General features: G+C 37.6%; 1 protein-coding gene across 9 annotated transcripts in view; it reads left to right on the top strand.

Annotated features, from left to right (window-relative positions):
- The window catches only part of Mef2c (myocyte enhancer factor 2C), a 164,088-nt gene that overhangs the window by 15,159 nt on the left and 133,075 nt on the right, over window positions 1-15,854 (top strand). For 5 of the 9 annotated variants that reach the window (XM_051182808.1, XM_051182799.1, XM_051182810.1 and 2 more), the window contains exon 2: window positions 1,486-1,582. The gene's annotated coding sequence lies outside the window, so the exon portion shown is untranslated. Of the gene's footprint in view, window positions 1-1,485; window positions 1,583-5,994; window positions 6,279-15,854 lie in introns of those variants that run through there. The other 4 variants (XM_051182801.1, XM_051182803.1, XM_051182800.1 and 1 more) reach the window with 2 other exon arrangements.

Below are 15,854 nucleotides of genomic sequence, written 5' to 3' on the forward strand. Positions count from 1 at the left end.
GGACTGAATCCCAGCCCTCTGCCTCCTAAACAAAGAAGTGGGTACCAAAATGCCTGGCGAAATTTTTAACCCCAAACTTGCATCGCATCCCTTGGTCATGATCTTGTAAAATGAAAGAGCACAGCCCTCTAGAAGAAACGGTTAAAAGGGGAAGTGTGACTATCTTACCCCTTAAATTTCAGGTCTCTTGTGATATGTCAAGAAATGGAGTAGAACCAGTATTTCAATAAGCATTTAACAATGGGGAATGTAAATGTTAAGTCCCATTAAATTTAGCTGTCTCCCTGGATGCTTTCGGATCAGCCACACACTTACAAGCAAATTACCAATGAAGCCTTATTTGGACATACTGATAGAAGAAATGTATCAGTTTGTAGAGGAGCGTTATGGTTTTTTTTAAGTGTGTCTTCCAGACTTTGTTTCATGAACAGTGGGGTGAAGAGGCCCTGGGAGATGTCTGTATCATGATTGTCATTTAATATACATTAAAGCCAAGCAGAAGTAAGAGAAAAAGGATTGGTGGGTCTGAGAACTAGGACAAGTTGAGACTTAGGCATGGTGGGCCTGGGCTTGAAAGATGCAAATTTGATGAGCATAATCCTTAAAAAAAAAAAAAAAAATCCTGACCAAATTCTTCATTTCTCTGACTTCCAACACAATAATAAAAAGAAATCATATGAATGGCAGTGCAGATGAAGAGGTGTTCTAGATGACTCCTCACTATGGAAAGTCCGACTAAGACAACCAGGAAAAGGGATATTGGCTCTTGTGATCTGTTGTGTTATAGTTGGTCCTTTTGGGGGACTGGTCCCATTCTGAAGCCAAGGAAAGATTCCCAAAGTCATATGAAGCTAGTCTGAGTCAGGGATCAGAGCACAGGAGTACTTGTCTATGCTCAACACAGCTATGGGTGAATAAGGTATTGTTACTAATAGAATTCATACACAGTAATGAACCCACATCATTATTCCAAAAGTGTTTTAAGTAGGCTTTAAGCAATGCCCATCAACTTAGATAATATTACAAATATTTCCACGTTTGACAAATTTTGTTAGCATGAGAAATAATAGTTTTTACTTTACATTTTTTCCCTTGTGATTTTTATCAGATATAAAAAATCAACAGTACAAGAGTGAAGAGAAGAGTAGGCTCAGTGTTTATGAGACGAAGCATACCATGAAAGCTTTACCTGATAAACCAAACCCTTTGTATATCACAGTTCCTTTAGCACACTCAGTCCACATGCTTGGGAGAAAGCTGTACCTAGGGAATTTGTGAATTTGTGAAATTTAGAAATGTGCCATCATTCATTTTTAAAAATTATGGACACCATCCAGTTTGATCATTTAAATTCTTATCTAGCCACTTTGAGTTTAGAGTAATAAATACCATTACTTTAGAAGTTTCTAAACCATACCTATCTGAATCTACTGTAAGGTCAGCTTTAGAGAAAATAACATTTTTATGTACTTACACATTTTTAAGGTGCCAACAAAAAGAGCTGGAAACTGTGAAGTAACCTCTGAAGAGATGAAGTGAAGCATGGAAGGCAAATGGCTGTGGCAGTAAAGAAGTGTAGGTGGTAAGTACCCACATTCATCATTTACCACAGTGTCATCATAGAAGTGAAAGCACCTGTTTCTTTAAAGTATTTAAAATGTTGACATGGGTGACAGTGATACCAACCATACATTCTCCTCTTCATAATATAAGCAGTGCTGTGGCACACTGCAGAAGTCTTCATCACCTTCCGAGGCCCACCTTCACCTTCACAAGTGTCTACTACAAATAATCTCTTTCCTAGGCAGTTATGTACATCATCACAAGACAGCTACAAAGAGGGTAAAATATGTTTCCTGTTGTAGAATTTAAATCTTACCATGTTTCTCCGATTTTCTGAAACTTTCATGTTCAGTTATATTTGTGTTGAAAGTATTCTGGCTGAAGAACAAATACTATACACTTGAATAATCTTAAGGGGTAGATTAATCTATATCCTTTCTTCATCTCAGGGTAGGTTGCTGTGGCAACCGCCCCAGCTCACTTTAAAATAATTTTTTAAAGCTCACTTCAAGAGCTACACCCAGCGTGGGCCAGGCTTAAAAGCAGGCAGACCCAGTGCACAGGGCTCTGGTAGAGTGCTGCTTTAATGTGGGAAGCAGAAGAAAAAGACGGTGCAGTAACATGGCACAAAACAGAGACGGGAATGTTAGCTTTGTGTAGAGCTGAGACATTCGCCATGCTCTTTGTAACTTTAGTTGTTTCAATGGATTGTTAAATAAATCCTTGGAGGGGTTGCTAATGTGTATTTATATTTAATATAAAGCACTAATAGTAATTAATGAAAGGAATATTAGTAATCACACAGAGATAGAGAAAGGGGAGGGGGTTAATAGCACACCAATCCCAGATCCTTTTTTCTTAAAGGAAAGTTGCCTTTAATTAAATAGACAAATTCCTACATGCTCACTGAAATAAAGGATATAATGATTATTTTTTTTCAAGTACAGAACTAAATTGGAGAGCTCATGTAACCTAACAAAGTGAGGTCTAGGAAGGGTTTATCAATTAGTAAGGTGTTTTTTGTGTTTATATCAAACCATAAGCAAAGGCCCGGTTCATGCCAGTGATGTTAGTGCTCTGCCATTGAGTCACTTCCCCAAGCACAAATCTTGAAACTGGATAGAGAATTCGAAGTCTCTCAACACCTACACTCAGCTACTTCCTACACACACACACACACACACACACACACACACACACATACACACACACACATACACACACACACACACACACACACACACATATCTGATCCTCACCAAGTACCATTACAAAGCAGGCATCACCCGTTTGAGTAAATTTAAGTAAATAAACAATGCAAGTCTGGGGTTGTTTAAAGCCAAATACAAAACATTCTCTGGATCAACCACCTCATGGATTACTACTAAATAATTTTAAAGCTCAGGTAACTGTCTACTGGTCATATCCATGTAAGTACCTCCCTTCCACTTCAGCTTATATGAAGGAAACTAATTCTAATGTTAACTTAGGTCACACATAATTAAGAAACTAAATCTCTGAGGGTGTAAATCTTACATTTTTAAACAGACCATCTCTAATATATTCCAGATCCAAACTTTCAAATCATCCTCTTTGGCTTACCATACTTTTGAATGTTTACATTATTGTTGATAAATATTTTGTTACAAAGCTTATTACTAAATAACTCTTTGACATAATAAGTACAATAAGTTTCCTTTTGAGGGAAAATAATTCTAAAACTGAAGTACATTGTGGTAAATAGAAATAAATACCTTCTATAATTAACTACAATAGCATGGTTGATATTCATGTATTGGCTATATCTACTTTGTCGTATAATTTAAGCCATTGAAGTTCTTTACATTAATTTAAAGCATTTTGGCAGAAAATTCCCCTGGTCTGTCAGTCATATGGTTTGCTCAGTGAGGATCTTTGTAAACCTCAAAAACAACCTCCATTTCATTTATATCACCAAATCTAGAGGTGCCTTAGTGTTCGGCATCTCTAAGCATCAGAGGGTGTACCTGCAAAAAAGGCTTTTGCCATACTGTTTACATAAACTCATTGTAGTCACACACTTTCTATATAAAGGCAAACAGTATAGTATAGATACTAATTAGCAAAAACAGAAGAAACAAACAAAAAACCCACAGTTTGTCATGCTTTCCTGTAATAAAAGTAGCTCTACTAATTAATCCTCACAATGGTAAGGGGCCAGACACTTGAAGACTGTTCAGATGTAGTTTAGCTTGACTATAAAGTCAGCTCCTGCTTTCAAGTGAAGCCTTTGGTGGGTGCTTAAATGTTGAGGCCCACTCTTCTAGAAAAGCTACTAACTTCAAACAGTCTGCACAAAAAGACAGGAGGTTTTTTGAACCACATTGTCCCCTGCATTAAAATAGTGCTCTGCAGGCCTACTGAAGAACTTACCAGGAAATGCAACCAGTCATTGGGTTAAACACATGGTGCTGAAAAGAGGAGTTTGGGATTTTTTTTTGGGGGGGGGAGGGTTGTTGTTTTTTGAGGGGATACCTTTAGTTAACTAGATATTTCACTGTGCTACTGTGTTGTACCTTTGGTGTTATGGTCCTCTGTGAGCTTTCTCTTCCTCCAGTCATAATATCAAAGCAATTAATCGATTTTGAATGTTTTAAAAACCTACAGTACCCCTGGCCTGCAATCTTGGTTGGTTTTTGTTTGTTTTTGCGTGTGTGTGTGTGTGTGTGTGTGTGTGTGTGTGTGTGTGTGTGTTATTTGTGTACCAGGTGATTTATTTTATCTTGAACTTTTTGGGTGTGGTGTAGCTGACTGGGTAACTGACCCAATACCTGCAACCTTCTTCCCTAAGTCCCAGTTGTTTGTTAACCTGTTTTTGTTGTGGAAAAGTATTCAGCAGACTTAAACCTTAACATAAGTATCCTTATCGGTCTCTGTTGCTGCTTCCTGTGCAGCTGAAACTCTTCAGATTAGTGAAGTCATCCGTTATCAGCCAGGGTAGCCTAATGCATTTGGGAAGTTGGTTTGGTTTACATGCTAATGATCTGGATAAGGTTCAGTAAGGTGTGGAGGAGACGCTGGAGGGAAGGAGAGGGGATTCTCAGAGGAAGCTGTCCCCTTGGTAAATATTTCCATATTGATTCGAAAGTTCATGGCCCCGCGATAAAGTCGAGATTTCAAATGCTTGTAATTGTTTTATTACTAGCATCTGAGAATCCTTTCAGCTCACTTTCTAGCCTGGCTCTCCAGGTCTCAAGGCCAAACGCTTTGTACAGTCTGGGCGGGCAGGAAGCGCACGCTGGGATCGAGGCTTGCAGACATCCTGGATCGTGGCTTTTACGCGTGAGTAGCAGAGGCGCGCGCGGACCCGAGCAAGAATGAAGTGGCTACCGCGAATCCAAAGGGGTGGGGGTGGGGGTTGGGGGAGTCGCTAGAGCAGCTCTTAGGGTCGCGCTCCTATTGGTCAGAGGGAAGATCCCAACTTCAGAAGGACTTTCCTGCTGGCTGCCTCGCAGCCTCCCGGGGGAGCAAGCGCGCGGCAACCGAGCGTCCCCTCCGAGCGCCCTCCGCAGCCGCGGGGAGAGAGGCAGGGAGCCGCCGCTCCCCGTGTTGTTTCCCTTTCAGGCAATAAAGAATTGTCATTAGGTTTGCGTATGGCATGTGCCATTACCCCACCGTAAAACTAAAATTAGCAAAATGTCAGGAATGGAAAGATTGATTCACCAAGATGCAATTATCATTTAAAAGTGCTTGATTGAGGTACTGATGTTCAGTGATTTATTCTGCATACCATATACATAATTAAAGTAGTGTAGTGGAGTAATTTATCAATCTAGTTGAGACTGGAGGGGTGAGGAGGGAGCAGCAGTATGTTTGTTTTATTAAAATGCTGCGAGGTCTAGTCCCGCCCCCCTTTTGCAAGAGTGAAACTGATGATTTCCCCAGCTCGGGAGGAGAGGCAACGGTTTGGGCTCATAGGGATAGAGAAACGGAAAGGAAAAGGCAGCGCAGGCAAAGGCAAGAATAAAAATGAAATGGGCAGAGGGGTGCGCACGGGTGCGTACGTGCTGCTTAGAACCCCAACCCGGTGTGCTCGATGTTGCTTGCCACCCCCGCGTCCCCTCCCAGTATCCTTACATTCCCCCCCACCCCCCGCTCTTTTACGCGACGTTTCTAAAGCTGTGTGCTGCTCTCCTTTTCCCATTCGTCTTCTGTCACTTCCTTCCTGGACGCAGCTTTCTGGACGAGTCTGGCTACTTTTAATCCCACCGACCACAGAGAGCCACTTTCCCCTCCTCCTTCTCCTCCTCCTCCTTCTCCTCCTCCTGCTCTTCCTCCTCCTCTTCCTCCTCCTCCTTCGCTTCCTCCACCTTCCTCCTCCTCTTTCTCCTCCTCTTCCAGCGGCTTCGCAGCGCGCGCGAATGCGCGATCCCGTGCGCGCCTCCCCCTCGCCCCCCCTCTCGCGCGCACACACGCACTCTTCGTCTCCAGCTCTCTGCTCGCTCGGCTCGCAGTCACAGACACTTGAGCACACGCGTACACCCAGACATCTTCGGGCTGCTATTGGATTGACTTTGAAGGTTCTGTGTGGGTCGCCGTGCCTGCAGCTTTGAATCAGGTGGAGAAGCGCTTCAAGGCTGGATGAAGTAAAGATTACTGTTATTTCTCTCTCTCTCTCTTCCTCTTTTAAGAAAGGAAAATATACCAAGGACTAATCTGGTCGAGTCTTCCTTCATGTAAGTACCTCTGTCATTTCTCGAAAAGAATAGAAATAGCCTGGGTATTGTCTGTGAAATCTATTTCAGTCTCTTCCAGGCAGAAGGTCTATCCCAACTGCTTTTTGGAAGGCTTAAGTTGAGGCTTGTTGTGCGTTCTTTTCTTTAGATTCCATGATTTCCTTGTGTGTGGCTGAAAGTAACTTTTTAGATAGTAGGATCTGCTTGCCATCCGTTACTGCAATCACATCTGACTCGTTCCTGTCACATCAGTTTGTTTAAAGTTTCATGAAGTTAGTTCACGTCATTAGCATGCTTGATAGAGTGGAGAACGTGGAACCTGGAGGATTTGAGAATTTCCCAGACTGTTCTGTGACCTTGAAGTAGATGTCTTAAAATTTAGCAATTAGTTCACTATGAAAAGATGTTACTGTAGTCGCCCCCAAGATTGGTTTGCCCTGGGCTTGGATTCTGAGCCACTAGTTCTTGGGATGACTTTAAGTCACAGCAGGGCTTCTGCCTTGGGCCACCTTTGTGCATCCTCTTCAGCCACCAAAGGGCTGGCTTGAGAGAGCTTAATTGGTGGGGACCAGAAACAGTGCCCTGGCCATGGTAGTCTATGCATGAATTTCAGCATATGCACTGTTGTTTAGATCAAGGGAAATATTAAGCTATTTAAAAACAAACAAGACTAAGTCCCTTAGCCGGCCTTCTGTTTGGACTTGGGTTGAAAGTTACCAAACTAAGTGACAAAGTTAGCTGTAAAGGAAGTCTACAGAGACGGGGCACATTGTTTATTGTATTATTATGTATTATGCAAGTGTTTGAGTCCAGTGCTAATGTTATTTCCTTCCCAGAGCAAGGCCACTAATTCTTAAGGGAAAATTTATATCGGAACCATTTTGTGCTATTCTAGATGCTATAGTTATTCTTTGTGAAAAGACTTTTCCTCACATTTTTGAAATGGATGTCTTTTATAGAAAAGACTTTCTATGTAAATGCTGACACTGGAAGTATAATCAGGTCTCTGCCGACTCCTTAAAGGGTCCTCAGTGGAGAATTGCTTTGACACGAAGTGCATTTTACTATTGTTAACCCAATAGTAACTCTAACAGTAGCTCTCTTATGAAATACCTAGTGACTGCGTATGTTTTCTAAGTGCTGTGATGAAAACTCCAGGTGCCTTCCCATGCCTGTCCACAAGAGTGACCAGGCTCCCTGTCACTGGCGCCTTGCAATGGAATTGTGGTTGCACAGTAAAGATGTTTATATGGGGCTTAATAATTCCCCTCCCTAGAGACTTGCTGGGACACGAAATGTGACCACCTGTGAGCACAGCTTAACCTTGTAGCCATACCAATTTTAGCCTTCAGTGGTTCAGCAATTTTCAGTTTATAGCAAAAATATCTCATTGAATTTTTAAAATAATGGCAGTTTGGGCTAGTCTTAAAAACAGTTCAGTATGTATCAGTATGGCACAAGTGGAGTTTTATACAGCTATTGATTCAATTATAGAAAATTTAGGCAACAAACCACATTATTATCATCTCGTATAAGCATAAAATTAATTATTAAGTTTAGAAGTAGTCCTAAAGCAAGTGCATGTTAGGTAAAATGAGATGTCTTTATGTGCTATCTAAAGAGGGAAAAATTCCTTAAGTCACTGAGTTTTTGTACTGTTTGAAGGATAATATAGTTAATCATCAATCAGATTCCAATCTTGATTCTAAAAGTATTCATCAAAACATACTTTACACATAATTTTTGTTTAAAATTTGGTTCCCAAGTCAAGTTAAAGGGCCAATAGTTGGCAGTTATCTTTACTTTAGACTGTGCTAAACTTTATTAAAAAAAAAAAAGAAGAAAAATTCCTATTAATATGATTTACATAGCTTTGGAATGTGTTATGTAGTTCTCATATTCCTTATTAAAAACAGTATTTTAGTTCATTCATTAAGTGTACTATTTACGTCTGGGTTGTTGTACATGTAAATGTATCAGAGGATAACATTAAGGTGTGCCATTTATTTCATATTAATGTGTTTTACATTTGCTGAAGAAACAAATGATCATATCATAATAAGAATCAACTTTCCTTTATTTCAAAGCTAACCATATTTTTAAAGTATGTAAGCATGGACATTAACTTTCCCGGGCAGAGATAAGGAAACTTCAGTCACAAAGACTTGCTGTAACTTGCCTTATTTTTTCTTTATAAACAGGTTTATTTTTCAAAATTTGGGGTAATTTATTCATTCCAATAGGAAAGTAACTAAGGATTCCTGAAAATTGAATCCTGAAAAAAAGTATACTCTATAGCTTTCAAATATCTTTTAATTTTCCCTTGGCCTTCACCTTACTCAATGAATAAGCTGAACGGCATACAATTATGTCTTTCCAATAAATTATTCATCGTATTTAAATTTCTTTAGTAGATAACTATACTAAATAATTCTTTGGTAAATGTTAAGCATTACATTTTAAAACTTTCTTTTGTTTATTGTTATATATTTTGTGGTTTTATTTCCCAACTCTTTGTAATATATTTTAGCCTATGAAATCTCAGAAACAACAATGGGGAAATATCTTTAAAGTAATTAACTGTACTACATAACAAAAAAGTAGTTATTGAACAAAGAACCAAGGTTTTCAGGGCATGATTGAAAGCAACGTGGAGAAATTTAATGTGCAGTTAAGGCTTTCAAAGTGGAGTGCAAAAGGATTACTAATTAATTTTAAACTTTTTAAAATAGCATCTTCTAAGAAAATGTCTCCCAAATGAATGTGTGAGCTTAGAAAAGCATGTGTATTTCTTTTACACATTTATCGTGATGGTATGGACCAAATCAAAGGCTTTTGCCTCTAATGCTTAGGGAATATGCCACATGGGAAGAAGCGCTGACTGTGCCCTCTCCTCAGCACTGGGTTAAACCCAGTGCTCATGGCTCATGGCTATTCCTGCATTCAGTAAAGCTTGACTCTTCACTGAGATCTGTCACGTTTAAGAAATCAAATCAGATTACAGAGGCAAGTCACAAAACCAAAGCAACAACACTGTACACCTTACAAAAGGCAGATTACACAGTTCATGTGCTAGTCTGATAGGGCAAAGATAAAAGCCGATTGCTGAGAAACGGCAAGACACTCTGATTTCAAATGATTGCTGGATAAGTATGCCACAACCCTGTTGCTTCGTCATTATAAAGAGCAATTCAAATAGGGGAAAACTCGGTTTTCAAATAATAGGCTTTCAATAGTACAGCAAAAGAAAGTATGTGCCTTTACGTGCTTTTCCGTTGTTTGAAATTTAAGTTCCATCAATTCTCTATGAACAGGCATCAAGTTGCCTTGTTTGTGTGAAGTGGTTACCATACAGCATTAGGCTATTTCAGAAGTGTTGTGTAGAATGTGAAGCAAAACGGGCTAGAAATAAAACATCCTCAAGGTACTGAATAATTGATCAGAAAATGTATTATAATTGTTATTATCCAATATGTTGTTCTGTTACCAAGTATATTCTTCATCAAAATGAGAAGTTACATAGTTATGAACCAGTACATCCAAAATATATCTTGATAGGTGTTTATTGGTGAAATAGTATAAATGTATGTATGTCTATTTTATGAATGTTATATAAACATCATTCTTTATGACAAAATAGAATGATTTGAGATTTTCATAGCACATAGTCTTGTTTTACCTGTAGCATTTTTAAAACTCAAACTTCACACACATCCAACACTTTAGTAATTTCTTGTTTCTTCTAAAATTGAAGTCCTTTTTTACCCTACTGATGCCTCCTAGTGTCTCACACAATAAAACACTAATGAGTCATCCATAAGTGTAAACATTGCATTTTCATTGCCTACATCTTCTGTGATACATAAAATTAATATTTATGTGTTTAATTTTCTGTTCATTACTATAGTAAGATAGGATACTCTTTTGAATGAGATGTTTCATCTGTGGACTTAAGCCACGTAGGTTTACTTCGACCTTAGCAACATTCTGCTAAGTCTAATAAGTTTATTCCTTCAGTTACAATTCCTTATATTCACTATTATTGCACATGAGAAAAAAATAGTAGATCTTCCACTTTGGAGACCTGGAAATTATATAGCTGAGTTCATCATCAAACAGCTGATAAAAAAGATGGTAAAAGAATTCATCACTTCATTTAAACAAAAACTCCCTCAAGAGATACCAACTTTTGTTAACTCCGTGTATTATTCACTGCATGCAAATTTCTCTGTGAATGCTGTTAAAAAAAAATAAAGAGTAATGATAAGTGCATAAGTTTCCACAAATTGGATTGCTGTCTTTCATAAAATAACAAAAGAAAAACTTGATTAGGGAGTGTATACTCTGTGTAATGGAAGGGAGGCTTACTAGAACATAATTTATCATGACTCACAGAGTATTTTCATGAGATAGGCGTTAGTGGACATCAGCTTCAATGCAGGTTTTCTGTCCTTACAGTCATCGCAAAGACTGGTGACATTTTTGCTCAGATTCTACTTAAGAAAATTGACACTGGAATCTGTGAGTTTTTTCTTTAATGTGGTTATGAAAGGGAGCATTCCCCTGATAGTTCTAAATGAAGTTCAGAAGCTTGTCACCTCTATGGGCCACCTCCTGAGTTTTCACAGTGCATGTGTGCACACTACATTCATGACTTTCATCAATGCAGTGTTCTGAGGACCCAAGTGCAAATGCTAGATACGAGCTTAGTTAATTTTTGTTTTACACACACACACACACACACACACACACAGTGGGGAAGGGAAGTTAATTCTGCTTAAAAATTACAGAGAATATTAGCAACTTTTGACTATTGATTATTTTGTTCTAAGTTAGTCAGTGATACAGTGTTATTACAATTCCATGCTTGTTGGACAAATTTCAAAGAATGTAAGGGGGTGTGTTCCTTTCATTTAGAGAAGCAAACATCTAGGAAGGGGTGGGCCTTTCCCACAGGAGCCGCACTGCTTCCCTTGGAGAACTGAATATGTGGTATGTAAGAGAATGGTGCATGAGAAATAGAATGATTTGTAATGATCTATTCTAGTTAGTGAGCAAAGAAAAACATCAAGTTTTCTTCCCCCTGAAAAACAGCTCCTGTTGGCGGCTTAATGTTCAGTGCTAAAAGAGCGCTATGAAATAAAAAAATTAACATTTTCAGTGGTTATGCCCACAACTCTAAAGTACACTCAAATAATTGTGATAACCATCACATGTATGTAGTACTAACACATGAAAATAAAGGGCTCTAGAGATATATAGTCCCTAGACCCACTGTGAGAGTATATAGACAGCACCACTGTGCCTATGTTTGTCTGCTAAGAAAAATCGTGTTTATGACAAAAATACTATAGTAAAATAAAAGAATGTTGAAAAAACAATATAATGCAATATTATTCTACATTCCCTTGCTCTCGCTGCACAAAAAAGGCATATTCATATTAAGAAAGGAATATATGTTACCTGTTATATAAATCCGTAGTTTAAATTCATTGTCAAAAAAGTGACATTTGCTATCACTATAATATATCTGCTATACATTGCTGTTCTATTCCAGAAATCCAACCTCAGTACTTATTTTTAAAATACAACCACTGTAAACAAAATTAAGAATACACATGAAGATAATTTTCTGAGGGCATAGTACAGGAAATAAGAGATATGACAAGTAATACATGCAGTAAACTTATTACAAAAAAATCTGTAGGAATCAGTACTCTTTAATAATGTATACATTTGAGAGACTTTATTAATTCTTAATGCATAAAATTTGAAATGAATGAAGCAGTGATGTTCACCCTGCTTATTGAATGGCAGTGCAAGTCCTCAAGTGATGATTTAAATAAAGTCCCCTCAACTTGTTTTTAGTGACTGGAGGAAGCGATCTTTGAAACAGTCCCTAGTGGGAACCTGCTTTCCCCAAATTGCATCCTGAGCATCACTGATTGTCTTCTGCACCTAGTGATAGATAACATACATATGAAGATGCAGCTGCATGTTGTTTAAGAATACTGTGGTTGGTAGCATGCTGAATTTAAAGTGTTAGACATGGTCCTTTGTTAGAGGATGGGAAGTGCTTAAAAGAAACCAGCCTGAAACTACATTTTAAAAAAATACCTGTAGTATTTTCAACAAGTTAAAAATGGTAACAAGAGAATGCCTCTATTTCCCAAACCCCTAAATATTGGCACCTTTAGCTTAAATGTGCTTAGTTTTTATGAAATTAAACAATAGATTTGTTAATATAAGTAAGTAGGAAAAGATAAGGAAATTTGCCTAGTAGGGTATTACAGTTGACTTTCATTTCATAGCTCTTAATTAATTGTTGACCTTGCATAAGGTATATAACAAACTATTCTCAAAACCAGATGTTACTTTTTTAATGCAACATGAAGGATTGGGATTTCTTTATAGTAATATTGAAGGTGTGGTTATTTAGCTGAAGTAGTCACTGGAACATTTTATTTTTAGAAATCATGGTCATACAAGGAAGGCTTTATAGGACCGACTACCTAATTGCAGTCAAAGATCTCTTTAAGGAATGAACACACATAGAAGAACACATATTTTAAGAATATAATGGCCCTATATGTTTTTAAATTGTCACACTTTTTATATCAGAACAAAACATATGTGTCTAAGCAGATGTTTTAAGTTATATCCATCGTGTAGGTGAGTCTGAGTCTGTAAATGTACAATTTGACTTAAATGGCTTTGTGGGAAGGTAGTTTGAGGAGTTTAAGAAGGAAAAAGAAAGGGGGAAATCTCCAGTTACTATAGTTTCAGCTCTTTCTTTTTAAAAACAGTAATTACACTCAGGATAAAGAAAGAGAAATAAACTCTTTTAATTCTTTTTAACATCCACACAGTTCCTGTGGTAGAGCTGGTATATTTTTATTCATGTATATGCAGGGCAGGTACTGGCAGCCAGGCTACAAAATGAAAACTTGCTGGCTGCAGACCAGATACAGTGCACAGCGCCACATCATAAACTTCCCTCCTCTGTCTCAGAGTGATTTCAGCCCTAAGTAATGTCCTCTTCCTCCAGCTTAGGCTGAGCAGCAGAGGGCCTCCTTCCTGAGCAGCGGCTTGGGGAAGGGAAAGGCCCAATGTTTCCCTTCTTCACCTTGAAAACTCTGCCTCTTAAATCACTAGGATGTGAACTGGGAAGTGTATTCAGTATGGTTCTTTTTTATTCCCATATAGCAGTTGAGAATATATAAAACAATAGGTGTGAGTTAGAACCTGGGACTGCCTCCCCACCCCCTAGGCTACATAGTACATGAAGGCCTGATCAGATATACCTGTGGGGTGTTTTGTTGTTGTACAAAGAAAAATACAATGTTTCTTTTCAGTAAAGCACAAGCCTCATATTGCTGATAGGCCAGATCATTTCATGATGCAAATTAACCTCAAACATAAAAGCCTTTTTTTTTTTCAATTTTCCATCACAATGTGTGGTGCTGCTGTGATTTGTATTGATAAACACTCACACGCTTAATAATTATTAGATCAAAATAGAGCGTACAAAAAGGGAAAATATGGATGAGTAATTTGACTAGTATCATGCTAAGTAAGTTGATTTCTAAATATCTGCATTTACAATCCTTGCACTTGAACCTGGCCTGAAATGTCTACTTCTCTTTGGCACATAAAGTAACAAATGTTTAAAAGTAGCTCTTAATTGCCAGTTACACTTTGAATGCTTACCAGTGGGCTTCTTTTCTTTAAATCCTATTAAAAATAATTTCTAACTGCCTGAGTAGTGAATTCTCATTTGTGAGAGGTGGAGCCTGACTGTAACCAGCACACCTTTCTAAAAGTAGCCTTCACATTTGGAAATACATTAAATGGGATCCTTCAGGAGAAAGTGTTACTACATAATAAATATTTCCTCCACTTTTATTTTTAAACTAAATCATTGCTTTCACAATGTTCTAACAGGGTATAAATCTTAGTAACAAACTAAACCAATTGTTAGTTATCTAAATAACATTGGCTGAACACTCCAACAAGTAAGTATAAATTCATGTTCCTTTAAAATAGATAAATTGGATTATTATAATTTTATTTAAGTGTCAAGAACAGCTTTTTTTCCCTGTCACTATCAATACTTAGCGTTTTTCTAACAAAGTTTTAAAAGATTAGTGTAACAGATCTTTTCAGAACACATAAAAGGAATCTCATGAGAATATCTGTGGGCCAAGCCCTCTAGCAAAAGAGAAGAAATGTTGAACTTTGATGCATAGATAATGAATATAGACTGGAGTAAAATGATACCCAATTGAAAATTGTGTAAACCTTTGATTTTGCTTTAATTTAAAAATAGTATGAGATTTCTTTGTTTTTTTTTTTTTTTGTTTTGTTTTGTTTTTTTTTTTTTAGGATAGTATAGAATGATAAGAAAGTTTAAATCACCACCCCTGGTAAACATTGTTCTACCCACTGTCAAGTTTCAAGTATGGGGACTTTAAATAGAAAATACACTATCTTGCTATTTAAATATTATACAACTATTCTAGATTTTAATGTCTGACTCTCCTAGAGTTCCTACTAGTAGGTAATCTGCTCAAGCATTTTAGACACTTCAAACTATGCTTACCAATAACTTCTTCAAAGTGTGCCTGATTCCCACCCACACTTGAGGAGACTAACTAAGTTGCTGGCCTTTTAGTAAATGTTTCTGTGATCAAGGGCTCAGAATTTATGTTTGTTAACCATTAGTAAGTCAAAATGTGTAAGACCAGACCTAATTCCATCTGAATTATCTTCACTAAGCAAAAGCAGAAAATCTGGTTGCCTGAAAAAGCAAATTGCATAATTTGACTTATTGGATTTATTGAAAGTCCATTTAAAGTTTGTATAGGTTAGTGCTTAAGGAAAGAATTTTACCTACATTTTTCTCTCACACATGAACTTTTCTCCCTTTACATAAACTAAAAACAATTTCCACAGTAATGTGAATATATATACAAGGGCCTGAGTGAGTTTCTCAGTTCCTGGTTCTGGTTCCTTATGACTCATTTGTCCAAAAAGATTGGCAATGTCTCTTGATCTGACTGGAATGAGAGTGGGCCAGCTCCTTCTTTTCTTTCATTTAATAACTCAAAAGAAAGTCTTAAGGATTCCTAATTTGACCCTTTCACTTTTTTCTTTTCTCTCTTCTTTTACTATTTTCATTTTTGGATCCTGTCTGATCTTCCTTCTTATCAAAAAGAAAGAAAGGAAGGCAGAAAGAAAGGAAGGAAGGAAGAAAGGAAGGAAGGAAGGAAGGAAGGCCATCATTTGGTATTCTGAAATCATGTGAACTATGAACCTGATTTGACTACCCACGTGTGACTGTAGAATTGTTTTAGGTATAAACTTTAGAGACTGGTGTGGTTCAACACAGGACAGTATCATGTCACAAAGGAGCTCCATAACTATTCTTGAAAGAGTAAGGACTATGGGATAGTGTCTTTGTCAACAACTACTGTGGGTTTAAAGTCAGTGGATGGCACATCCACAACAACAATGAACAGCTTCTTGAGCCCTCAGGAGAGGCTACATTTGTGGAATAAGCTGAACCAAATTCTG

Source organism: Phodopus roborovskii, unplaced genomic scaffold (genome assembly GCF_943737965.1).
Source record: "Phodopus roborovskii unplaced genomic scaffold, PHOROB, whole genome shotgun sequence".
Classification (NCBI taxonomy): domain Eukaryota; kingdom Metazoa; phylum Chordata; class Mammalia; order Rodentia; family Cricetidae; genus Phodopus; species Phodopus roborovskii.